This window comes from Danio rerio, chromosome 4 (assembly GCF_052040795.2).
Source record: "Danio rerio strain M-AB ecotype USA chromosome 4, GRCz13ab, whole genome shotgun sequence".
Taxonomy (NCBI): Eukaryota; Metazoa; Chordata; class Actinopteri; order Cypriniformes; family Danionidae; genus Danio; species Danio rerio.
In genome coordinates, this window is record NC_141024.2 from 34,978,486 (window position 1) to 35,005,778 (window position 27,293).

Genomic DNA, 27,293 nt, shown 5'->3' on the forward strand with positions numbered 1-27,293 from the left:
GAAGTGTTTCAGCCACTCATCATACCTTAATCTACACATGAGGATCCACACTGGAGAGAAACCATTAACATGCCCTCAGTGTGGGAAGAGTTATAGCAAATCATTGTCGCTTTATAGACACATGATGATCCACACTGGAGAAAAACCATTCACTTGCACTCATTGTGGGAAGAGTTTCTGCGATGCATCATACCTTAAAAAACACATGAGGATCCACACTGGAGAAAAACCATACACATGCGCTCAGTGTGGGAAGAGTTTCAGCAAATCTTCCGGGCTTTATAGTCACATGAAGATCCACACCAGAGAAAAACCATTCAAAAAGGTTATCTTAGTTGCAGGTTTGTGCGCTCTTCCGGAATGTCTGTGTGATCATGTGGGTTTGTTTTGTTTTTGTGGCCCACGTGTAATTGTTTTGGTCACGTGGCATGACGGCACTCCGTTGGATTGATTGTTCGCCAGCTGATTCACATTATCGTGCCTATATAAGTGCTACGTGTTATGTGTTCATTGTCAGTTCGTTACGTGTGCTTATGTGTGCTATTCTGTCTGTGCTCAGGACCGTGAGGAGTTTCTTCTAGAGCCTGTTTTCCTGTTTGATCCCTGCCCTGTTCTCCTTGCCCTAGCACAGCACTCATTTGTTGCACCTGTTTTTGAGTTTGACTGTGTCAAATAAATACTTTTTGTTCACTCACACATTGGATCTATCTGACCATTTATTTGAGTGTGACAAAACGAACTGACCTTTACCATGGATCTAGCGAGTGCATCACAGATATTGGAGTTCCTTACAACTAGCAACGCCAGGATCGATCGCCAGGATGAGGCTTTGGCCACGACTGCACAGGCTATCCAGGCCTTGGTTGGTCAGGTGTCATTACTGACTACTCAGGTCCAACAGCTGGTTTCTGGAGCAGCACAAGCGGAGCCTGCACCAGTTCCAGAGGTGATGCCAGCGCCGGTGACTGCCAGTGCTAACGTTACCGTTGGTCGCTCAGTTGAGCCTTGCCTTCCTCCGCCGACCTGCTATGCTGGGGAGCCTCACTTATGCCGGTCCTTCTTGTCCAAATGCTCCCTGTACTTCTCCCTGCAGCCGTCTTTGTTTTCTTCAAAGCAGTCCAAGGTGGCGTTCGTTATCACCCTCCTTTCGGGAAGGGCGGCTCAATGGGGAACCACAGCATGGGAGAAGAAATTACCATGTTGTTCCTCCTTCGACCTGTTCTCTAAGAAACTCAAAAAGGTCTTTGATCGGGCCGCCTCTGGGAGAGAGGCCGCCCAAGTCCTCGCTGAGCTCCGCCAGGGGAATCGGAGCGTGGCGGACTATTCTATTGAGTTCTGCACTTTGGCTGCTGAATCCGGCTGGAACGCGGAGGCTCAATGGGACATGTTCCTTCATGGCCTTTCTGATCGTCTTCAGGACGAGATCTACTCCCTAGATCTTCCCAAAACTCTCGACGAGCTGGTGGATTTGGCCATCCGGGTGGACTCCAGACTGCTTCGCCGTGAGAGTCGCATGCGGCAAAACAGGTTTCCGGATCCTGTTCCTGACTCGCCGGTCTTGGCGATGGCACCGGAAGTTGGGAGCGTTGACCCGGAACCGATGCAGTTGGGCAGATCCCGACAAATCCTCTACGTCTGCTACATTACTGCCCGTCACTTTATCATGGGGTTCCGGAACTCAAGAGACACAGGGGCTCGTCGATTCCGGGGCGGAGGGAAACTTCATTGACTCTAGTTTCACTTTCAGTTTTAAACTTCTGGTCATAGCACTGTCGCAACCCATTGCAGTACACACACTCAGCGGACTTTCCCTTCCCACCATCACTCACTCCACTAAACCCATAAAACTGATCACGTCTGGAAATCATGTTGAAAACATTTCATTTTTTTAACAGACTGTTCCAACACACCGGTGGTTTTAGGTCATCCTTGGTTGATTCTCCATAAGCCTCATATTAACTGGGGTCTTAATACTATATTTTCGTGGAGTGAGAACTGTCATCAGTCCTGTCTTTCGTCTGCTCGTTCTGCTGTTTCTTGTTCTGTGTTTCAGGAGGAGCGCATGGACCTGTCAAACGTGCCCAGTGAGTACCACGACCTGAAGGGAGTGTTCAGTAAGTCTCAAGCTGCTTCTCTGCCTCCTCATCTTCCCTATGACTGTGCAATAGATTTATTGCCAGGTACCTCTCCGCCTAAAGGCAAGTTATACTCACTTTCTATTCCTGAGAGGGAGGCCATGGAGAAGTATATTTCTGATTCTCTAGCGGCCAAGATCATACGGCCCTCTTCTTCACCGGTGGGGGCGGGGTTCTTTTTCGTGAAAAAGAAGGATGGGTCTCTTAGACCCTGCATTGACTATCGAGGGCTAAACAGCATCACGGTGAAGAAAACGTATCCTTTGCCGCTGATGTCTTCAGCGTTCGAACGTCTGCAACTGGCGTCGTTTTTCACGAAATTAGATCTCTGCAACGCATATCATTTAGTTCGCATGAAGCAGGGCCATGAGTGGAAAACCGCCTTCCTTACCCCTAGGGGGCATTTTGAATATTGTGTACTTCCTTTCTGGCTTTATAATGCTCCTGCGGTTTACCAAGCACTCGTAAATGACGTGTTGCGAGACATGATAGATCAGTTTATTTATTTCTACCTGGATGACATTCTGATTTTTTCTCGTTCTCTCCAGAAACATGTGCAGCACGTCAGGCGAGTGCTTCAGCGGCTGCTAGAGAATGGGCTTTTGTCAAGGCGGAGAAATGCGTGTTCCATGCACAGTCTGTTCCCTTTCTAGGACACATTGTGTCAGTCGAGGGGGTGCGCATGGATCCAGAGAAGGTTCAGGCTGTGGTAAATTGGCCAATTCCGTCTCGAGTCTCGTAAGGCCCTGCAGAGATTTCTGGGCTTCGCCAATTTTTACCGGCATTTTATTCGCAATTTCAGCCAGCTCGCCGCTCCTCTGACGTCCTTAACCTCCTCCAAAACTCCCTTCAGGTGGTCGAGTGTAGCACAGGCTGCATTCTCCAATCTGAAGAACCGCTTTGTTTCAGTTCCCATTCTAGTGACACCTGATCCCTCCCGGCAAGTCTGTGGTGGAGGTTGACGCGTCAGAGGTGGGGGTGGGCGCTATCCTGTCCCAGCACGCCGCCTCGGATGACAGAATTCATCCATGTGCGTTTTTCTCTCATCGATTATCTCCCGCAGAACGAAACTACGACATTGGTAATAGGGAGTTGGTGGCGGTCAAACTCGCTTTGGAGGAGTGGCGTCATTGGTTGGAGGGCTCGGGGGTTCCCTTTATCATTTGGACCGATCATAAGAACCTCGAATACATCAGGTCCGCCAAACGACTCAGCTCCAGGCAGGCTCGGTGGGCATTATTTTTCGGACGTTTCGACTTTACCATCTCTTATCGGCCGGGTTCCAAAAACATCAAACCTGACACGTTATCCCATCTTTTTGATTCTTCCGAGCGCAATACGTCTCTTGAGCCCATCATTCCCCAGAGGATTTGTATTTCTGCAGTGACATGGGAGATCGAGAGCAGGGTTCGCACAGCCCTGGACGGGGTAACGCCCCCGGTTGGATGCCCACCTAGTAGATTGTTTGTGCCGGAGGGGATTCGGTCTGACGTCATTCGATGGGGACATTCCTCCAAAGTGGCTTGTCATCCAGGGGTGAGTCGTACATTATTCTTAGTTAAACAGCGATTCTGGTGGCCAGCTATGGCACGGGACATACGCGAGTTTGTTTTAGCCTGTTCTGTTTGTGCTGTTTCTAAGACTTCTAATCGCCCCCCTGCTGGACTCCTTCAGCCGCTGTCAGTGCCTTCGAGACCCTGGTCGCACATTTCGCTAGATTTCGTTACCGGTCTCCCGCCATCTGGTGGCAATACGGCTGTTTTGACCGTTGTGGACCGGTTCTCGAAGGCTACTCATTTTATTCCTCTGCCCAAATTACCCTCAGCCAGAGAGACAGCGGATGCTGTCATTAATCACGTCTTTCGCATTCATGGCCTCCCGACGGATGTGGTTTCTGACAGGGGGCCTCAATTTGTCTCTAAATTTTGGAGAGAATTCTGTCATTTATTGGGAGCGACTGTAAGTCTTTCTTCTGGTTTTCATCCTCAGAGTAACGGACAAACCGAAAGAGCCAATCAACATCTCGAGCGCATGTTACGTTGTTGTGTTTCCCAGAATCCCTCCTCTTGGAGTCAGCAGCTCCCATGGGTGGAGTACGCACACAATTCATTACCAGTATCGGCTACGGACCTTTCTCCGTTTCAGTGTAGCTTAGGTTACCAGCCACCAGCTTTTCCCGGTCTGGAATCCGAAGTCGCGGTTCCCTCTGCCCACGCCTTTGTCCAGAGGTGTCGACGCACTTGCAACAGGGCCAGACAGACCCTCCTCCAAGTGGGTGCGCGCACCAAGGCTAAAGCCGATCGCCACCGGTCGAAGCCTCCCGTTTACGTCGCCGGTCAAAAAGTGTGGCTTTCAACTAAGAATATTCCCTTGCGTTCCGTATGTAATAAACTTGCACCTAAATTTATTGGCCCATTCACTGTCATCAAGATCATTAGTCCGGTGGCAGTCCGCCTTAAACTTCCTCCAGCGTACAGTAGAATACATCCCGTGTTTCACGTTTCTAAATTAAAGCCTGTTTTTCATACGGCGATTAACCCGCCCACTCCGGTTCACCTCGCCCCCAACCCCCCCCCCCCCCCCCCCCCCCCCCCCCCCCCCCCGCCGCGTCTCGTAGATGGGGAGACCGTTTATTCGGTTAAGCGCATTATGGACTCGAGACGGAGGGGGCGAGGATTTCAGTTCTTGGTGGACTGGGAAGGTTACGGTGCGGTGGAGAGAACTTGGGTGCCTGCAAAGGACATATTGGATCACTCTCTTATCGATGATTACCAGGAGGTGCTCTTGAGAGAGGGGTAATGTCACGGTTGCAGGTTTGTGCGCTTTTCCGGAGTGTCTGTTTGATCACGTTGGTTTGTTTTTGTTCTCCTCATGTATTTGTTTTGATCACGTGTGATGACGGCACTCAGCTGGCTTGATGAGCTCGCCAGCTGAGGCTCATATTCGGGTCTATATATGGGCCACGTTTTCTGTGTGTCTTTGTCAGTTCGTTATGTGTGCTTATGGTGTGCTGTTCTGTCTGTGTGCTTAGGATCTGAGGACTAATTTCTGGACCCTGTTTCCCGTCTGATTCCTGCCTGATCTCTCCTAGCACTAGCACCATTCATTACTTGATTTTTGTTTGACTTTGTCAATAAATATTATTTTGTTTAACTCGCACTTGGATCCCTCTGAACATTCATTTATTCGTGACAAAATTATAAAAGGGCCTTGTAGATGGAGATTTCATCCAAGATGGCTTCATGATCCAAAATTTATGGAGTTCATTCGTACTCAAATTGATTTATTTTTTAAAACTAATCTGAAAGAAACATCTGCATCTATAAGATGGGAAGCCTTTAAGGCTTATATAAGGGGCCAAATGATAAGCTACACATGCTCTGTCAATAGAAAAAGGAAAATGAAATTACAAAATTTAGAAGAAAGAATTTGGAAATTAGAAGAAGATATATATTCTGATTTGTCAAATTCCAACATACTTAAACAGGAACTGCTTATTCTAAGAGCAAAATATAATGAAATATCTGCAACAAAAGCTGAAGCCAGTTTAATCCGTCTTAAACAAACATTTTATGAGTATGGAGAAAAGGCAAGTAGACTTTTGTCTTGTCAGATAAAACAATTACAATCAAGTAAAGCTATACATAATATTTATACAACAGCTGGTAATCTGACTTCAGACCCAGATGAGATTAATGAAACTTTTTCCAAATTCTTCCAAATGCTATACAATACAGAATCATCAGAATGCAGCATGGACCAAACTTTATTTTTAGACGATCTTTTGATTCCTTCTACAAGCATTGAAGCCAAAAAAGAACTATAGGAACCTCTAACTAGTAAAGAAATTTTAAATGCTATTGTGAATATGAAAAGTGGTAAAACAGCTGGACTAGACGGGATACCAATTGATATATATAAAGCCTTTAAAGATAAATTAGCAGTTCCTTTGTTAGAAATGTATGAAGAGTCTATGTTGGAGGGCTGTCTTCCTCCTTCTCTAAGAGCTGCATTAATAACACTCATTCCTAAACCCCATAAACCCTTAGACAGATGTGAATCATTTAGGCCAATTTCGTTAATGAACTATGATGCCAAAATTATAGCCAAGATTTTAGCCCTTCGATTGGAAGCTCATCTACCGTCCCTAATAGGAATGGACCAAAATGGCTTTGTTCGAAACAGACAGGCCTTTCATAACATCAGGCGAGTACTAAATATCGTTCATGAGATGGATGGCTCTAAAGATACAGGTATTTTATCGTTAGATGCAGAAAAAGCATTTGACAGAGTCGAATGGTCCTATTTATTTGACATACTCAGCCGTTTTGGATGTGGACAGAATTTTTGCCAGTGGGTGAAGACCTTGTATCAAAGTCCAACTGCAGAAGTAATTACCAATAACTTAATCTCCAAACCATTTAATCTATATCGTGGCACACGTCAAGGCTGTCCACTTTCTCCTTTATTATTTGTAATGACTTTGGAACCTTTGGCAATAGCAATTAGAACTCACCCATCTATAAAGGGAATTGAAATTGCAGGTGTAGAGCATCAGATATCTCTCTACGCAGACGATATTGTTTTATTTTTAACAAAACTTAAAGATTCAATACCAAATCTTAACAAATTGATTAATAAATTTAGAAAATTTTCAGGTTTCAAAGTTAACTATTCAAAGTCATCTATCCTCTTTCTTAATGAACAGGAGAGACAAAATCCAGTAAAACAACACCCTTATGAAACTTCTGTAGACGGATTTGGATATTTGGGAATCAAAGTTACTCCACAAGTAAAAAATCTTATCTCAGCCAATTATACTCCTCTGATAACTCAGGTAAACGAAAGTTTGAACAGATGGATGTCTCTTCCTCTCACTATTGAAAGGGTGAATACCATTAAAATGAATATTCTCCCTAAATTTCTATATTTGTTTCAGTCAATCCCCCTGACCCCTCCTCCTTCCTTTTTCTCAAATATGAAAAAGGCATTTATTAAATTTATTTGGAATAATAGACGCTCAAGGCTTCGCTTATTACTCCTGTATCTTCCTTATGAACGAGGCGGGCTGCGACTCCCTAATCTTTTTTGGTATTTTAAGGCAGCTCAGCTAAGATCTGCATGTTATTGGTTTGCTGGCTCACTTAGCATTCCATGGATACAGATTGAAAGAAAATGTACAGGCAATTTGAGTCTTGACACATATTTATACTCTGATTCTTTAAAGAAACTCAAAAAAAATACATCTAACCCATTTGTGAGAGCCACTATTTTATCATGGCATGAGTCACAGGTTGAGCTGGGAGAAACCCCGGTACTTTCTAAATTCTCTCCCATTTGGGGTAATGCATTATTCGTACCAGGGAAATCAGACAAGGGTTTTAAGCTGTGGTTCCAGAAAGGCTTGCAAAAGATATCAGATCTTTATGAAGATAATATATTGATGTCCTTTGAAACCTTAAAGGAAAGATATAAAATTCCTCAGTCTCATTTTTTTAAGTATCTTCAGATCCGTAATTTTATAAGATCTAAAAATCATTCATATTAGTGTCCGACCAGAAGTAGTTTAGAAGAAATTGCAGTTAAAGATCCCAGTGCCAAATACAAAATTTCTACACTATATAGCAAATTTGTTAATGCTTCCAAAGAATCTACAAATCATAAAAGACTGGCTTGGATTGAAGACTTTCAAATAGATATTACAGAAAATGAATGGGAAGAAAGTTGTCTTCAAGCGCAAACATTATCAATCAATACCCGTTTTAAATTAATCCAATATAATTGGGTAATGAGAACATATATAACACCAGAAATGTTAAATAAATTTAATAGAAATATTCTGGACATTTGTGGAAAATGTTTGACTTACAAGGGCACACTGTTCCATTGTGTTTGGCAATGTGAGCACTTGCAATTCTTTTGGAAAGAAATAATTGGTGTAATCTCTAAAACTATTGGTAAAGAAATCCCTGTTTGCCCTAAAATCTGTATCCTTGGTCTTTTCCCACCTGCCTTATCGCTGAAGTCATATGAACAGAAGTTTATAAATCTGTGTCTATTACATGCGAAGCGCCTGATTGCCATTCACTGGAAAAGTACTCATGCTCCATCTTTGTCACTCTGGATTAAGGAAATGTCTTCCTGTATAGCAATGGAAAGGTTGACTTATTCAATCACACAAAAAATGCACATATTCTACAAGATTTGGGACTTCTTCCTTCATTTTTTAAATAACAGTGCACTGACTGTTTAGTAATCCCAAACAATGTGACTGTTAAAATACACTGTGTTTGTAATGACTAACTTTAATATACTTTCACTGGAATGTATATGTTGAAATGTCAATTTTTTAATGGTATTTATTTTTTATATATTTTTAATTTTTAACAAAATTGCCCTTTTTATTTTTATCTTTAAGTTTATTTTAGTTAATCTTTATTTTCTATTTATTTGTTTTTGTATTACTTTCCTCGCATGAGAATGCATTTTTTTAATTCTATTCCTTTCTTTTTTTAATTTTTATTTTGAACGTCGGGATGGGGCGGGAGTTCTTTGATTGGTATTTGGTTACTAATACAGTAAGAATGTATCACACCTTTCTGAAACAATAAAAATGTTAAAAAAAAAAAAAAAAGAAAGCCACTCTCCCATAATCTGAGGGAAAGGTGCAGTTTGGATTTGAACCTAGCACCTGCTGTTCCCAAGACAGGTGCTCTGGCCAACTTAGTCTTAACACTAAAAGAAAAAACCTCTGGATACGATACTTCCAAACGCAGTTTCATCTAAGACAGTGGGGGGGAAGCAAAATATACTGTGCTTTCTACTCAGTTACTTTGCACATGCATAAAGAGGCTCTTGTACGACAAATCCAAAAGGCGTGATCTCAACAATAGGTGGCAGTTACTTTTCCCCAAAACCACAGGTTGCCGACGAGTCATTCCTCAAGCCCACTAGGCCCTACAGCGTTTTCTAATCTCCCTTATTTAAAACAGCTCAATTAAGTCATCGGCTTTATTGTAGAGTACCCCTAGTATCTGAGCCTGCACTGCGCAATGAAAGAAAGAAGCAAAACGGGATGGACAGATGCCTAAAATGTTAGAAACGCACCACACCTTAAGTCAGTGAAGAAAAAGGGCAAAGCTTGCGACTCTGGTGGGACTCGAACCCACAGCCTTTGAATGGCTCAGCTCACAGCCTAGAAGTCCATTGCGCTATCTATTAGACTAAGTGCTCTGCTTCCTCTAGAACTGTTGGACAGAAAGCACTTTTTAGTACTCTCTGGCCCATGAAAGAACAGCCAACTGCGGACAAGGCACTGCTGGAATTCAAAGCCAGGATATCCTGTTTACTAGACAGGCACTTTGACCAACTAAGTCACAGCACCAAACGACCTTGACACAGGCTAAATGTTTAATTCCAAAAAATAAAAAAAACTAACAACGGTAGCGCTGCATGTGGGAATGTCTGGACTTGAAATATTAAAGTCCAATTGGTTAGGCATTACCACACTATGCTATATAAAGGCATCGTCCAAAGCCCTCTTGAACGAGCAGCGTTCTTAAGGATTTGAGTTTTGTTAAGAAACCAACTGCTAAACATCCCGCTGCGTAAACACTCGTTACTCTTAACAAAAAGCAAACACGTAACCCGTACATTAGGCACTGCTGGGATTTGAACCCAGGATCTCCTGTTTACTAGACAGGCGCTTTGACCAACTAAGCCACAGCGCCAACGCTGAATAGGAGGCAAGATGTTTTTGCACACAGAGACTAAAAAAAGACAGCAAGTCTTAAAATGGCAAGCAAAGAGGTTGTTTAACTCTATTTGTCGCACTATTCATTACGCCTCAAAGCTATACAATTTTATAATTCATTCCGGTGAGCTCTATAAAAGAAGCACACGCACCACCTGGACCAAGGCGCTGCTGGGATTTGAGCCCAGGATCTCCTGTTTACAAGGCCGGCGCTTTGACCAGCTAAGCCACAGCACCACAGAATTTCACGGTAAGAGACATTTGCCCGATAACAAAAATCGAAGAAGAAAAAATAATACACAACAAAAACCAGCATGTCAGGATGCAGAAAATGCTGACAAGCCGGACGCGGTCTTTTAGAGTCTGGATGATCATGTCTCAAGCCTGACCATGTCGTCCAAACCCAGAGTCAGCTCGGAAAATGGAAATCAGGACAAACATATGCTATTGGCCATTGAAAGAGTTTCAGATCAGAAAGCCACTCTCCCATAATCTGAGGGAAAGGTGCAGTTTGGATTTGAACCTAGCACCTGCTGTTTCCAAGACAGGTGCTCTGGCCAACTTAGTCTTAACACTAAAAGAAAAAAACCTCTGGATACGATACTTCCAAACGCAGTTTCATCTAAGACAGTGGGGGGGGTTGGGGAAGCATAATTTACTATGCTTTCTACTCAGTTACTTTGCACATGCATAAAGAGGCTCTTGTACGACAAATCCAAAAGGCGTGATCTCAACAATAGTTGGCAGTCACTTTTGCCCAAAACCACAGGTTGCCTTTGAGTCATTCCTCAAGCCCACTAGGCCCTACACCGTTTTCTAATCTCCCTTATTTAAAACAGCTCAATTAAGTCATCGGCTTTATTGTAGAGTACAGCTAGTATCTGAGCCTGCACTGCGCAATGAAAGAAAGAAGCAAAACGGGATGGACAGTTGCCTAAAATGTTAGCTCTGCTGCCTCTAGCACTGTTGCACAGAAAGCACTTTTTAGTACTCTCTGGCCCATGAAAGAACAGCCAACTGTGGACAAGGCACTGCTGGGATTCAAACCCAGTATCTCCTGTTTACTAGACAGGCGCTTTGACCAACTAAGCCACAGTGCCAAACGATTGTGAAAGGGGCCAATTGTTTAATTCGAAAAAAGAAAAAAAAAATGAACAACGGTAGCGCTGCATGTGTGAATGTCTGGACTTGAAATATTAAAGTCCAATTGGTTAGGCATTACCACACTCTGCTATATAAAGCCCATGTCCAAAGCCCTCTTGAACGAGCAGCGTTCTTAAGGATTTGAGTTTTGTTAAGAAACCTACTGCTAAACATCCCGCTGCGTAAACACTCGTTACTCTTAATAAAAAGCAACCCTGGCACCTGTAGATTAGGCACTGCTGGGATTTAAACCCAGGATCTCCTGTTTACTAGACAGCCGCTTTTACCAACTAAGCCACAGCACCAACGCTGAAAATGAGGCAAGACGTTTTTGCACACAGAGACTAAAAAAAGACAGCAAGTCTAAAAATGGCAAGCAAATAACTCTATTTGTCGCACTATTCTGTAAGGAACCAAAAAATCAGACCCTGAGAACTGTTATGAAATTTCATTAGACAAGAGAAGTGATGAAGAAACCAACTGTTCCACTGTTCTATTCAAATCACAGCTGACAATGAAAACACAGACTGGAGAAACAAAGCTACACTACAGCAGGGAAGAATGCAGAAATGCATCCTTTACTTTCACCCCAAGCCCCCCTTCTTGACCTTTAAGCGACATGCTGATCAGAGCACATTTCACATAAAATGTTCAAGGTTTTAACATGGTGTATCTTGCAGCACTATATTCATGTTTGGTATCATTTTAAATGTCTCTGTGTGATTGGTAAAGTGGTCTTAATTTTACAGTAATAGTTCACTAGTATATGTTGATTTGGTTTTTGACTTCTATAAGATCTTGATAAGATGCTCCTCCTTCTCAGAGATGGTTAAGTCCTCAAATTCACCAGGCCAGGGTTTCTGTGACACTTCTATTGTCTTGAATTTATGGCAGTTTGTTTTGACTTGAGTATATAAGGTAAGATGTGCTTTAAGACGGGGGGAGATCTTGTAAAAAGACACCCCATTGCAGCATCTCTGAGACTTATTGAGACTTATGCTGCAATGTATTTCTCTGGTCAGGTATGCATCTCTAACTTTTTGATTTATCTTTGATTAATGGATGTTGTATTGTTACAGTCTCATCTCTGAATTGGCTTCCTGATGATTTATTATGTAATTGGCAGAATACAATTTTACCTGACAAATAAAATGTTAAGTTTTGATTAATTCTGGAGTTTTGCGATTTCATTGTATCCAGTAGATTACGAGGAGTCTTCATTACCTTTATAGTATGGCATAATTGAATTGATTAATAGGCGTATTTGATTATTGTTAGCCATAGCGTGCCGATAACATGTAGACCTTTTAGTCATTAAACCACTGGGAATAGCAAGTTGTATGGGCTTGGTTAAGGATCTGTTTTTTTTAAGACTAGGTAAGAGTTAATGCGACCAGCTTATTCAAATATAGTTAATCCTGCATCCTCTGACTATTTTCAGAGTGTCGACATATTGTCCGTGAGAAGAAGCGCAAACCCGGGGTGTGAAACTCTGAGCGATGTTGGTCCCTAATGAACGTACAATTTAGAATATCGGACCTCAGAAAATATCAAAACTCTAAATTAAATCATAAATGATGAATGTGATCCGTTCTTACAATTAGAAATATAATCTAAATTTTAGGATCATTTAAATTGGAGTCAGATTGAATTCGGAGGTAAAATACTAATAAAAACAAATTCTAATAAATAATTAAATTATTTTCAGAAGCACTAGAAAAGGCTTACATCCATTAAACCTTCGACCATGCTGTTAGTTTCGTCATTGGGCTAATAGATGGACTCCTACACTTTTCCTTCTCTTGTGGAGTCCTGACTTTGGCACATATTTGTATATGTATGATTCTGCAACTATTGTCGGTCAGATGACTTTCAGTTTTGCCATATGAAAGACAGAGCATATGAACGACAAGAATGGGATTCGATGGTCTCGGCCATCTCGTCATGTATGTACTCATTTTCCTGATGGGGGCTGGACTATGGCATTTCTGTATGTATTTGCTGCTATTTTTGGTAAAGATGACATTAAACTTTGCAACAACATCCTTCAAAACGATAAAAGGGTGCGAGTAAAACACCTTCCACGAAAGAACCGGCCTCTTTCAAACGCCAAAGCATTTGAAGGACAAGGATGGGATTCGATGGACTCGGCCACCTCGTCATGTATGTACTCACTTTCATGATGGGGGCTGGACTATGGCATATATGTATGTATTTGCGGCTATTTTCTATTAAGATGACATTAAATTTTGCAACAACATTCAAAACGATAAGAGAGTGAGAGTTGAACAACTTTTACAGAAACACCAGTCTCTCGAATGCCAGAACATATGAGCGACAAGGATGGGATTCAAACCCACGAGTGCAAATGCACAATAGATTAGCAGTCCATCACCTTAACCACTCGGCCACCTCATCATGTATTTTCCTTTTTCACTGGTGGAGGCTGGACTGTGGCACATATTTTTATATGTATGTTATTGTAACTATTTTCGGTAAGATGACTTTCAGTTTTGCCATATGAACGACAGAGCATATGAACGACAGAAATGGGATTCAATGGACTCAAATTTCAATGGAAACAATTTCAACATTTGACCAATCAGAGTCGAGACAATGTTAAAGCCAGGGAAGGGACCGTTCCAATATTCACCGCTAGGTGTGCAGTCAAACAGGTTAATCAGATGTCAATCAATTTTCTGAACTGAGCCGAAGGTACACGAAAGAATGACACGGTCCTCTGGGGGCGGGTCAAAGGTCAAAAAAGTTAATTGATTTTCGACAATCAGCATCATTCGACATAGCACAGCATCGTTTTGTGTAAAGTACTGGATTTTTTTTTATAGTGATTTCTTAAAAAAAGGTAAAAAAATCTACATAATTGCTCGTATTAATGTTTTAGTGTGTTGTATTTCAAATTTTGATACTTTAATCTAAAACCGTTAAATTTCTTGGACAAAAATGTCTGGAAAATCCCATAAAGCCATGTCAGACGCTGACTGGATTTCATGTCTGAAAAAGTTTGCCAGAACAGGAGTTTGGCCATCAAATGAGGGCAACAGGAACAGGCCAGCTTCTCTGCAAAAAAAGTGGCATGAGATTTATCAAAGGGTGTGTATTTCATTTACATGATATATTGTTTGTTGAAATTTGCTTAACAGAGTAACGTTAACTTGTTAGGCTTCAGTACATTCAGTACAGTATCTGTGTAAAACATGTCATACTTGTTTTTAAACAATAATGTGTTTTAAATTGCATGTATTTTGAGATTTACATTGAATAATTTACTAAAGTTTGACCGTTTATGAGAGAGATTTGAAAAGGTTGGAGAATGTATTATGAGTGTACAGTATACAGCATGTGGTTTTAAGGCCTGAAATGTTCCTGTCCAGTTCCTCTTATTCTTTTTCTTATGGAGGTAAAGTTGGTTTTATATTCGGATATTCAGACATTCTCCTTAATAATATCATTTCAGTAAAATATTCTTTGCAAATTCTAAATAGGAAAATCATATTAGCAGACAATGATTAATGATTATAAAAGTACAACATTGTTCACAGTGAATTAGATAGTGTTAATGTTGTTTTCAAATCATACTTGCATGCTAATTCCGATCGAATATTCAAAGTAATATGGTAAACAATATAGAGACTGCTAAATGAACGAATGTGCGAATATAAAACCAACTTTACCTCTTATCTTTTTCTTTTCATTTTTGGAGATACAAACTGTACAATTACATATTAGATAAATATTACACACATTCTAAAAACACATTCTCTGTGTTAAATTAATTTACTGAGCTATTGTGTGCTTTATTAAGGGAGTCATTAAGTTAAAATTCTTGTTTAGTAATAAAAGTTTTTTGTATAGAGTAAAATTATTTATTATAATTTTCATGATTTTTTCAGATTGAGAAATGCCCATTGCAATCTCGTGGGCAGAGGTGGTGTGCTGAAATGCACATGTGGTTTTCACACTCAAAATGTACATTTATGAATCAATATGTGTTTATTATTATTTACTAAAATGGCTTTCCTTCTCCATGATTATATGTATTTTTTTGATTATTTTTAGCAGAGTACTGCCTCTGCTGCTCCAGCACAAACGGTGCAACAACCTGCCCCTACTGTACCTGCTCAGGAGGTGATGGAGACGAGACAACTTGAGGCCCAGCCCCCGTCTACTCCATCAGTGGCATCAAAGATTTCACCGCAATTGTCAATAGTACTTTTTTTTATTAAAAATCAAAAGAAATGACAATTTCAGTGTTTCAAGTTTTCAAGGTGTTCAAAGTTCATTCAAAGTTCTAAACATAAGAAAGAAAAGAACAAAAAGCAATAAAAAAGTTGAGGTGTTGCTAGAGACCTGCTTCTTTTCACACCTTTTGTACAGTAGGGGGTAGCATTTTTTTGTTTGTTAATTTTGTATTTATTCTGTTAATATTTAACTTACTTATTTTTGGATTTTTTTATTCTTTGTTCATTACTGTTTTGTTGACCTATGTTTTATAAATATTGCATTTATAAATGACTGGTCCTTGATTTTTAGGTCCACTTTTCGTTGGTTTCTGTTTGTATTGAACATTTTATATATATTGTTTATTTATATTGGTAATATTGTATTTTTAATAACTGATTTATTATTTTTTTTCATTTTTTACTCTATATTCATTACTGTTCTGTTGACAATTGTTAGATAAATAATGCATATATAAATAACTGACTACTTCTTGACTTTTAATTCCATATAATATTATAAGCTCTAGGTTCTGCTATAATAAGGGATAAAGCAATACATGGAATTAAAATTGTAGGAACAGAAGAAGAACAGAAAATTTATCAATATGCAGACGATACTACACTGATTTTAAAAGATATGCAAAGTGTGATAAATGCAATGAAAATCATTGAAAGATATTGTAATGGATCAGGTGCTAAAGTAAATATGGAAAAAAACTGTAGTCATGAGATTAGGCAATGCATGTATTCTACCTGATGTTTTTAAATTTAAAGACCAGAAAGAAATAAAGATTTTAGGGATAACCTTTGGAGAAAATGGGAAAAGAGATAAGGAGATATTGTGGGATGAAATTATCGGAGGAATGGAAAGGAGATTGGAATGGTGGAAACAAAGAAGAGTCAATCTGAAAGGAAAAGTTTTAATCGTAAATACGTTGATGTTGTCAAAAATGTGGTATGTGTTAGGAGTTACCCCTATGGATCACTGGCATGAGCAGAGAATAAAACAATGTTTATTGAGTTTTATCTGGGAAGGAAAACCACCAAGAATTGGATATAATGTATTAATTGGAACAACCGATGATGGGGGGTTAGGTTTGTTAGATCCAGAGACAAGAAAGAAAAGCATGAGAGTCAAAGTAATAAAAAAGTATTTAAATAAAGAATTTAAAGCAGAATGGAAACATGTAATGAGGTTTTATCTTAACAAATGTAGGGGTTTTAATATGAATGATGATATTTTATGGATGAAACTGAAACAAAGCATGATGACTGGGATTCCTGATTTTTATAAAGAAGTTTTACAAGCATGGAGTGAGTTTTTAAGTCATGTTGATTTTAAACCTGAAGGGAGGAACATGTTATTAAATCAACCTTTGTTTTTAAATGCTAATATTTTAACACAAGAGAAAGAAGTATATTTTAAATATTGGTTGGAAGCAGGTGTTTGTCAGGTTAAGGATGTTTTATATGAGATTAAAGAAGGGTTTTTACCAAGCCAAGTAATTGTGGATGCCATGGATGGGATTTGGGAAGATATCAAAAGAGAAACTCTGGTAAAACAATTTGAAATAGTGAAAAGTGCATTACCTAAAGAATGGATAGTTAAAATTGAACAAAATAATGAAAGCAATGATAATGTGAAAGTGATTTTAAAGGAAAATGAGAAAGATTTTCAAGAATGTGTCCTCAAAAATTTCTACATTTGTTTCAGAAACAAAGTGCATAAAAGACCAGTTTCAGAACAATTTTGGAAAAAAAAATTCTTTGTGGAAATAGATGAAGAGGGAATCTGGAAAAATTTTAAATGGAAATATTTAGACACAAAAATTGAAACGTTGGATTATTTTATCAGACATAATGTTATTTTCACTGAAACAAAACTGGCACAAATTGGAAGCAGTGAGAATGCATTATGCAAAATATGTGGACTGGAAAATGAAGGTATTATGCATTTGTTTTTAAAATGTGTTGAATTTAATACATTTATGGCAAAGTTAAAAGAAATTATGAAACAAATGATGCCAAGTGAAACAGAGCAGATTGAGGAGGAGACAGAATGGTATAAAATATTTTTTATTTGGTTTTAATGGAAGTAAAACAAGAATTGCCTATTTGTTTCTATCAGTTGCAAGAACTGTAATTTGGGAAAGAAGAAACATTGTGAAAAATAAAAATGCTAAAATAGAGTTATGGAAAATGTATAAAAGAAAACTGGCAAACTATATTAAAACTGTGGAACAATATTTTAGAATGGAAGAAAAAGAGACTGAATTTTACAAAACGTTTAAGTTGAATACTCCTTATATTATGTACTCACTAGATGGTTTGAAAATAGATTTGCCAGAATGATTATGCTTGTTGTTTTCCTGTTTTGATACCAACATAATGTCTTAAGAAATGTTTGTAAATGATATTTTAATATGCTTCTGAAGTGATGTTTTAAATGTTTTTAAATGTATGTATTGTAAAATTTGAAAATTTTTTCTAATAAAAAAAAAAAATGGATAGCGCATTGGACTTCTAGGTTGTGAGCTGAGCCATTCAAAGGTTGTGGGTTCGAGTCCCACCAGAGTCGCAAGCTTTGCTCTTTTTCTTCACTGACTTAAGGTGTGGTGCGTTTCTAACATTTTAGGCATCTGTCCATCCCGTTTTGCTTCTTTCTTTCATTGCGCAGTGCAGGCTCAGATACTAGGGGTACTCTACAATAAAGCCGATGACTTAATTGAGCTGTTTTAAATAAGGGAGATTAGAAAATGGTGTAGGGCCTAGTGGGCTTGAGGAATGACTCGTCGGCAAGCTGTGGTTTTGGGGAAAAGTAACTGCCACCTATTGTTGAGATCACGCCTTTTGGATTTGTCGTACAAGAGCCTCTTTATGCATGTGCAAAGTAACTGAGTAGAAAGCACAGTAATTTTTGCTCTCCCATCCATTCGTGTTTAATCTTTGTTAAGAGTAATGAGTGTTTACGCAGCGGGATGTTTAGCAGTCGGTTTCTTAACAAAACTCAAATCCTTAAGAACGCTGCTCGTTCAAGAGGGCTTTGGACGATGGCTTTATATAGCATAGTGTGGTAATGCCTAACCAATTGGACTTTAATATTTAAAGTCCAGACATTCACTCAAGCAGCGCTACCGTTATTAGTTTTTTTTTATTTTTTCGAATTAAACAATTAGCCCCTGTCAAGGTCGTTTGGAGCTGTGGCTTAGTTGGTCAAAGTGCCTGTCTAGTAAACATGAGATCCTGGGTTCGAATCCCAGCAGTGCCTTGTCTACAGCTGGTTGTTCTTTCATGGGCCAGAGAGTACTAAAAAGTGCTTTCTGTGCAACAGTGCTAGAACCAGCAGAGCACTTAGGCTCTGTGGCGCAATGGATAGTGCATTGGACTTCTAGGTTGTGAGCTAAGCCATTCAAAGGTTGTGGGTTCGAGTCCCATCAGAGTCGCAAGCTTTGTTCTTTTTCTTCACTGACTTAAGGTGTGGTGCGTTTCTAACATTTTAGGCATCTGTCCATCCCGTTTTGCTTCTTTCTTTCATTGCGCAGTGCAGGCTCAGATACTAGGGGTACTCTACAATGAAGCCGATGACTTAATTGAGCTGTTTTAAATAAGGGAGATTAGAAAACGGTGTAACCATGTAACCATGTGAAGAAGTTTAATGATGAAGTCAAAATACAGCTGAAAGAAACGAATAAGAAAATTTAGAGATTTTTAGTTAGCTTATAAAAGTATATAAAAAGTGTATGGGCAACTAGTTGAACCGAAATGACGTAGAACTAATTAGTAACCAAAATAAAATCATAAAAATGATTAGAACAAACTAAGTAATAAACAGTTGAGAAAATTAATTTTCAAAAGTAGTGTCAAATTCAAAAATTGATTGATTATTAGTGAAATACTTAAATGGAGGATTATAAAATTAGCCAGCGTAGTGAAGAGGTTGTATGTCGTTGAGCAATTAAGAGAAACACCTAGACAAGGTCATAGGGAATCTGTTTTAGACATTTTATTTAAGCTAAATTTTAATTGAGTTATAAACATAGATGTGACTAATTTAATTTGAATACAATTTTACAAGTAAGCAACAAACAAAAGAAGATTGTGTTTAGTTTTTGATTTAGAAGCAATTAAGGAGAATAGATTTTAAAGCTGAGGTTAATAGTGTATGCAGAAATATGCTCATACTGATGAAAAAATGTAAAGTGATTGATTTTTGAATTATCAGAGAGAGTGGTGTTGATTAAGCATGTTGATGAAATTTTACTTTCAGAAAAAGAATAGACACCTAATTGATTGGGAAGCAGTTGTTATGACATTTATATGGAACTAGATTTAAAGGAAGTAAGTAAAAATTATAGGGGATTAGATGACACGCCTCAATATTAGGATGAGTGGTGTCTGAGATAAGTGGAGTCAGATCGCCAAATAAATAAGCCATTTCAAATAACTGTAAACTGGTGAATGTAAAACACATTGTAATAAGACTAATATGAATTATAGACTTTAATTATATTTAGAGATATCAGAAACTGCAAGAGAAAAATGGGGGTGAGTTTACAATTGATTATAGAGATATGGAAGAACAGGTGAATAAAAAGATATGTGCTAGTCATGATTGACAGCTATAGTGAATGGCTGGAGGAGTGGCCAGCAAGCAAGGAGGACAGTCAGACAGTGATGAAGTGTTTAATGAAAGACGATCTAGAAACAAAAAGATGTTGAGTAAAAATTAGTTTGGATAATGATAAACGCTGAAATAATGAATATTTTAAATTGCAGCAAGTAATGGGCCTGAAGCATGAATTTAGGGAGGGTGTAAGACTAATAATTACAGGGAAAGTAGAGAAAATTGATACAAATTTAAAAACAATCTGCAAAAATCTGTGTGTAAGCATGTATTGGTGTGGGAGCTGAACACGCTGCAACACCAATGCATGAGGCCAACTGTATATTAGATACAGGCCAGCACAAAAAGGGGAACCGAAAACCACATTGAATTCTAAAATAGAAAGAGAAAATAAGACTGATTTACTAGCATATCACAATCTGACAGAAAGTGTGTGATTAAGTGTGTATGGACGTTTCCCAGAGATGGGTTACAGCTGGAAGGGCATACGCTGTGTAAAACAATTATGAATAAGTTGGCGATTCATTCCACTGTGGTGGACCCAGATTAATAAAGGAACTAAGCCTTAAAGAAAATGAATTAATTAATTAATTAATTGGACAAATTAGATTGGAGAAAATTTAGGAGAAATTAAATAAATAATCACATTTTAAAATTATTTTATTTTACACACGTTAGTTTTTTAAAGTTTTTTAAATTATTTTTATTCTTTTATTTTAGACATATTATTTTTTTAATCTTTTATGTGAAGACATTCTTTATGTTTTTTATTATCTTTTAGTTTAAGAAATTTTTATGCTTTTTATCTTTTATTTTAAGACATTTGTATGTTTTTTTTCGTAATCTTTTATTTTAAGACATTTTAAGATTATTTTATTTTAAACATCATTATGAGTTTAAGATTCTTTTATTTGAAGATGATTTTAAGATTCTTTTATTTGAACACATTTTTGAAGATTATTTTAGTTTGAGCCATTGTTGTTTTTAAATCTTTAATTTATCTTTAAGATTTTTATTTTAAGCCATTGTGGTTTTTGAACCTTTTATTTAAAAAGATTCTTAAGATTTTTATTTTATTTTAATCACATTGTTGTGTTTTTGATTTTCCCATTTTAAGACATTGAGAAAAAAAAGGAATCTAGTTTAAATATGTTTGAATTTTGGTTTTAATCATTTGGTGACGAGTTTGAGTTGTTAGTTTAATAATATTGTTAATGTTATTGTTAAGTTCTGAATCTTTTATTTTAATAATTGTTGAGTTGAATCCTACTTTGAAGTTGTTGATTTTTCATCCTAAATCTCAATTGTAATTTTTGTGCTGTAATGAATTTAAAATGTTGAAATTCAGTTTGAACTATTCAGGGGGGTTATAATTTTGTATTAGTGAATTTCTAATTCCAATCACATGTGTTTTCACTGGTGTTGATCTTTGATCGTAATTATACAGTGGGATTTTAATTAGAGCATATCTTTATGGGTGTGGATTTCCTTTTAATCAGATTTTTATTTTTTTATGTTGGAGTTTTTAAATTTTGTTTACATTTTTATTGTTGTCATTCTTATTCTAATTTTGTTGGGGAAGAAGAAGAAAAAATTACCGTTATTGATAAAGTATATAATAATGGAAAATTTTAATAATTGGTTAATTGGAAGTTAATAAGAGTGTTGGGAGTAATAAGCCTAAATATAGCAAATAAAATCCTTATTAAAAGAAGATATCTAAGTGACTTCAAGAGGGAAGAGACTGCACCACTGAAGAGGAGAACCAAGAGTGTAGAAATTATAAACTGAATCTAAAAAAGTTAAAGAAATTTAGTTGAAAGGGGTTATAGGTATCATCTAACATAATGAATGAGCACTATAATGTTAACGATTGTTTTGAATAAGAGGTAAAACAAAGATTTAGGCAAAGGCCTGCAGTAATGACAATGGGACATTTTTGTGGAGATTTGATTATCTGTTTTTGTTTTTCTCTGCTCCAGAGAGGAGCAGAAAAGGGGAATTGTTGGAGAAAAGGAATTTATTTTCATTACTTTTGTGTTTTTTTATTAGGAAAATGTTTAGACTAACAACAGATTAATCAATCTTTTCTATTGTATTATAAAACATCTTGACCTGACAAACTTCCTCTTTTTTACTGTGCTGCATACTTTTTAGAAGAACTGCTGACAAGTGGAAAAAGCAGAATAAGAATAAATTTAGGTTTGTTCCAGAACTATAGTCTAGACATGTCACAAGTTGTCATGATGCTTGTAGAAGTGTGAAATATATTAAAGATGCACGGAAGTGTTCAGTTCTGGTATGCAGAGAAAGGCTGCAGAAAGAGGAAGTAATGTCCAGGGGTTACAAAGGGCCAAGGGACTGCAGAATGACTGATAAGTGACGTTAAACCAAAACTCCACCTGTTAAGGTCAGTTGTGTATATATGCTGGAGTCAGGAAATGTATGTTAGTTGCAAACATCTTGAATGTAATTCTTGTATTGCATTGGGGTAACGTAACCCAGAGCTCTGTCATCGAATTATTCATTTGTATCTAATAAATTACTAATATTTTTAGCATTGAAGAAAAACCCTCTCCAGACCTTTTCTTATTGAACACGCATGAGACTCTTAATCTCAGAGTCCTGGGTTCGAGCCCCACGTTGGGCGTTTCTGTTACTTTTCTCTCTCTCTCTCAGCAAACTTACATTAGGGTTCATATAGCAGACCTTTTGAGACAAAGTTACGCGTTTCTACCACTGTAGATGACCTTTCTCTAAGTCTCTGTGGTGCAATAGGTTAGCGCGTTCGGCTGTTCCCTGAAAGGTTAGTGGTTCAAGCCCACCCAGGGACAAATTATGCATTTTGCTGCCTTGCAACTGCTAACACGTGCACTGGGCATATATCCAGGGCCACATTCTGTCCAGCATTACAAGATGAAATCAGGATTTAGCAGAACATTGTCACGGGTAGGGAAGGTATTACTGTAAACGGTGTCTAACTCTTCAAATGGCTCCTCATCAGCTCGGCTAGCTCACTCGGTAGAGCGTAAGACTCTTAATCGCAGGGTCGTGGCTTAGATCCCCACGTTGGGCATTTCTGTTGCCTCTCTCTCTCAGCAAACTTTCATTAGGGTTCATATAGCAGACCATTTGAAACAAAGTTCCGGCTTTCTACCACTGTAGGTGACCTCTTACTAAGTCTCTGTGGCGCAATAGGTTAGCGCGTTCGGCTGTTAACTGAAAGGTTGGTGGTTCAAGCCCACCCAGGGACGAATTAGGCATTTTGCTGCCTTGCAACTGCTAACACGTGCACTGGGCATATATCCTGGGCCACATTCTGTCCAGCGTTAAAAAATGAAATTAGGATTTAGCAGAAGGTTGACACGGGTAGGGAAGGTATTACAGTAAACGTTGTCTAGCTCTTGAAAGGCCTCCTCATCAGCTCGTCTAGTTCAGTCGGTATAGCATGAGACTCTTAATCTCAGGGTCGTGGGTTCGAGCCCCACGTTGGGTGTTTCTGTTGCCTCTCTCTCTCTCAGCAAACTTTCATTAGGGTTTATATAGCAGACCTTTTGAAACAAAGTTACGCCTTTCTACCACTATAGTTGATGTTTTACTAAGTCTCTGTGGTGCAATCGGTTAGCGCGTTTGGCTGTTAACTGTTAGGTTGGTGGTTCAAGTCTACCCAGGGACGAATTAGGCATTTTGCTACCTTTCAACTGCTAACACGTGCACTGGGCATTTATCCTGGGCCACATTCTGTCCAGCGTTACAAAATGAAATCTGGATTTAGCAGAAGATTGTCACGGGTAGGGAAGGTATTACTGTAAACGGTGTCCAGCTCTTGAAAGGACTCCTCATCAGCTCGTCTAGTTCAGTCGGTAGAGCATGAGAACCTTAGTCTCAGGGTCGTGGGTTCGAGCCCCACGTTGGGTGTTTCTGTTGCCTCTCTCTCTCTCTCTCAGCAAACTTTCATTAGGGTTCATATAGCAGACCTTTTGAAACAAAGTTCCGCCTTTCTACCACTGTAAGTGACATCTTATTAAGTCTCTGTGGCGCAATCGGTTAGCGCGTTCGGCTGTTAACTGAAAGGTTGGTGGTTCAAGCCCACCCAGGGACGAATTAGGCATTTTGCTGCCTTGCAACTGCAAACATGTGCACTGGGCATATATCCTGGGCCACATTCTGTCCAGCGTTACAAGATGAAATCAGGATTTAGCAGAACATTCTCACGGGTAGGGAAGGTGTTACTGAAAACGGTGTCTTGCTCCTGAAAGAGCTTTGCATCAGCCCGGCTAGCTCAGTCGGTAGAGGATGAGACTCTTAATCTCAGGGTTGTGGGTTCGAGCCCCACGTTGGGCGTTTCTGTTACTTTTCTCTCTCTCTTACAGCAAACTGACATTAGGGTTCATATAGCAGACCTTTTGATACAGAGTTACGCCTTTCTACCACTGTAGGTTACCTTTTCCTAAGTCTCTGTGGCACAATAGGGTAGCTTGTAGGCTGTTAACTGATAGGTTGGTGGTTCAAGCCCACCCATGGACGAATTAGGCATTTTGCTGCCTTGCAACTGCTAACACGTGTACTGGGCATATATCCTGGGCCACATTCTGTCCAGCGTTACAAGATGAAATCAGGATTTAGCAGAACATTGTCACGGGTAGGGAAGGTATTACTGTAAACGGTGTCTAACTCTTCAAATGGCCCCTCATCAGCTCGGCTAGCTCACTCGGTAGAGCGTAAGACTCTTAATCTCAGGGTCGTGGCTTAGATCCCCACGTTGGGCATTTCTGTTGCCTCTCTCTCTCAGCAAACTTTTATTAGGGTTCATATAGCAGACCATTTGAAACAAAGTTCCGGCTTTCTACCACTGTAGGTGACCTCTTACTAAGTCTCTGTGGCGCTATCGGTTAGCGCATTCGGCTGTTAGCTGAAAGGTTGGTGGTTCAAGCCCACCCAGGGACGAATTAGGCATTTTGCTGCCTTGCAACTGCTAACACGTGCACTGGGCATATATCCTGGGCCACATTCTGTCCAGCGTTAAAAAATGAAATTAGGATTTAGCAGAAGGTTGACACGGGTAGGGAAGGTATTACAGTAAACGGTGATTAGCTCTTGAAAGGCCTCCTCATCAGCTCGTCTAGTTCAGTCGGTATAGCATGAGACTCTTATTCTCAGGGTCGTGGATTCGAGCCCCACGTTGGGTGTTTCTGTTGCCTCTCTCTCTCTCAGCAAACTTTCATTAGGGTTTATATAGCAGACCTTTTGAAACAAAGTTACGCCTTTCTACCACTATAGGTGATATTTTACTAAGTCTCTGTGTCGCAGTCGGTTAGCGCGTTCGGCTGTTAACTGTTAGGTTGGTGGTTCAAGTCTACCCAGGGACGAATTAGGCATTTTGCTACCTTTCAACTGCTAACACGTGCACTGGGCATTTATCCTGGGCCACATTCTGTCCAGCGTTACAAAATGAAATCAGGATTTAGCAGAAGATTGTCACGGGTAGGGAAGGTATTACTGTAAACGGTGTCTAGCTCTTGAAAGGACTCCTCATCAGCTCGTCTAGTTCAGTCGGTAAAGCATGAGAACCTTAGTCTCAGGGTCGTGGGTTCGAGCCCCACGTTGGGTGTTTCTGTTGCCTCTCTCTCTCAGCAAACTTTCATTAGGGTTCATATAGCAGACCTTTTGAAACAAAGTTCCGCCTTTCTACCACTGTAAGTGACATCTTATTAAGTCTCTGTGGCGCAATCGGTTAGCGCGTTCGGCTGTTAACTGAAAGGTTGGTGGTTCAAGCCCACCCAGGGACGAATTAGGCATTTTGCTGCCTTGCAACTGCTAACATGTGCACTGGGCATATATCCTGGGCCACATTCTGTCCAGCGTTACAAGATGAAATCAGGATTTAGCAGAACATTCTCACGGGTAGGGAAGGTGATACTGAAAACGGTGTCTAGCTCTTGAAAGAGCTTTGCATCGGCCAGGCTAGCTCAGTCGGTAGAGCATGAGACTCTTAATCACAGGGTCGTGGGTTCGAGCCCCACGTTGGGCGTTTCTGTTACTTTTCTCTCTCTCTTACAGCAAACTGACATTAAGGTTCATATAACAGACCTTTTGATACAGAGTTACGCCTTTCTACCACTGTAGGTTACCTTTTCCTAAGTCTCTGTGGTGCAATAGGGTAGCTTGTAGGCTGTTAACTGATAGGTTGGTGGTTCAAGCCCACCCAGGGACGAGTTAGGCATTTTGCTGCCTTGCAACTGCTAACACGTGCACTGGGCATATATCCTGGGCCACATTCTGTCCAGCGTTAAAAAATGAAATTAGGATTTAGCAGAAGGTTGACACGGGTAGGGAAGGTATTACAGTAAACGGTGTCTAGCTCTTGAAAGGCCATTATCAGCTCGTCTAGCTCTGTCGGTACAGCATGAGACTCTTAATCTCAGGGTCGTGGGTTCGTGCCCCACGTTGGGTGTTTCTGTTGCCTCTTTCTCTCTCAGCAAACTTTCATTAGGGTTTATATAGCAGACCTTTTGAAACAAAGTTACGCCTTTCTACCACTATAGGTGACGTCTTACTAAGTCTCTGTGGCGCAATCGGTTAGCGCGTTCGGCTGTTAACTGAAAGGTTGGTGCTTCAAGCCCACCCAGGGACGAATTAGGCATTTTGCTGCCTTAAAACTGCTAACATGTGCACTGGGCATATATCCTGGGCCACATTCTGTCCAGCGTTACAAGATGAAATCAGGATTTAGCAGAAGGTTGTCACGGGTAGGGAAGGTGTTGCTCAAAACGCTGTCTAGCTCTAGAAAGAGCTTTGCATAGACCTGGCTAGCTCAGTCGGTAGGACATGAGACTCTTAATCTCATGGTCGTGGGTTCGGGCCCCACGTTGGGCGTTTCTGTTACTTTTCTCTCTCTCTTACAGCAAACTTACATTAGGGTTCATATAGCAGACCTTTTGATACAGAGTTACGCCTTTCTACCACTGTAGGTTACCTTTCCCTAAGTCTCTGTGGCGCAATAGGTTAGCTTGTAGGCTGTTAACTGATAGGTTGGTGGTTCAAGCCCACCAAGGGACGAGTTAGGCATTTTGCTGCCTTGCAACTGCTAACACGTGCACTGGGCATATATCCAGGGCCACATTCTGTCCAGCGTTACAAGATGAAATTAGGATTTAGCAGAAGGTTGTCACGGGTAGGGAAGGTATTACTGTAAACGGTGTCTAGCTCTTGTAAGGACTCCTCATCAGCTCAGCTAGTTCAGTCGGTAGAGCATGAGAGTCTTAATCTCAGGGTCGTGGGTTCGAGCCCCACGTTGGGTGTTTCTGTTGCCTCTCTCTCTCTCAGCAAACTTACAATGGGGTTTATAAAGCAGACGTTTTGAAACAAAGTTCCGCCTTTCTACCACTGTAGGTGAC

At 39.7% G+C, this 27,293-nt stretch overlaps 1 long non-coding RNA gene and 2 other non-coding genes across 3 annotated transcripts in view; 1 reads left to right on the forward strand and 2 right to left on the reverse strand.

The window, feature by feature from the left end:
* LOC147844817 (uncharacterized) overlaps positions 1-27,293 on the reverse strand; it is a 532,816-nt gene that overhangs the window by 498,235 nt on the left and 7,288 nt on the right. The window lies entirely within an intron of this gene.
* On the reverse strand, positions 9,792-9,865 carry trnat-agu (transfer RNA threonine (anticodon AGU)). The gene has a single exon. It is a non-coding gene; the product is annotated as a tRNA-Thr (tRNA).
* trnar-ucu (transfer RNA arginine (anticodon UCU)) lies at positions 18,627-18,715 on the forward strand. Its single transcript is given in 2 exon segments — positions 18,627-18,663; positions 18,680-18,715. It is a non-coding gene; the product is annotated as a tRNA-Arg (tRNA).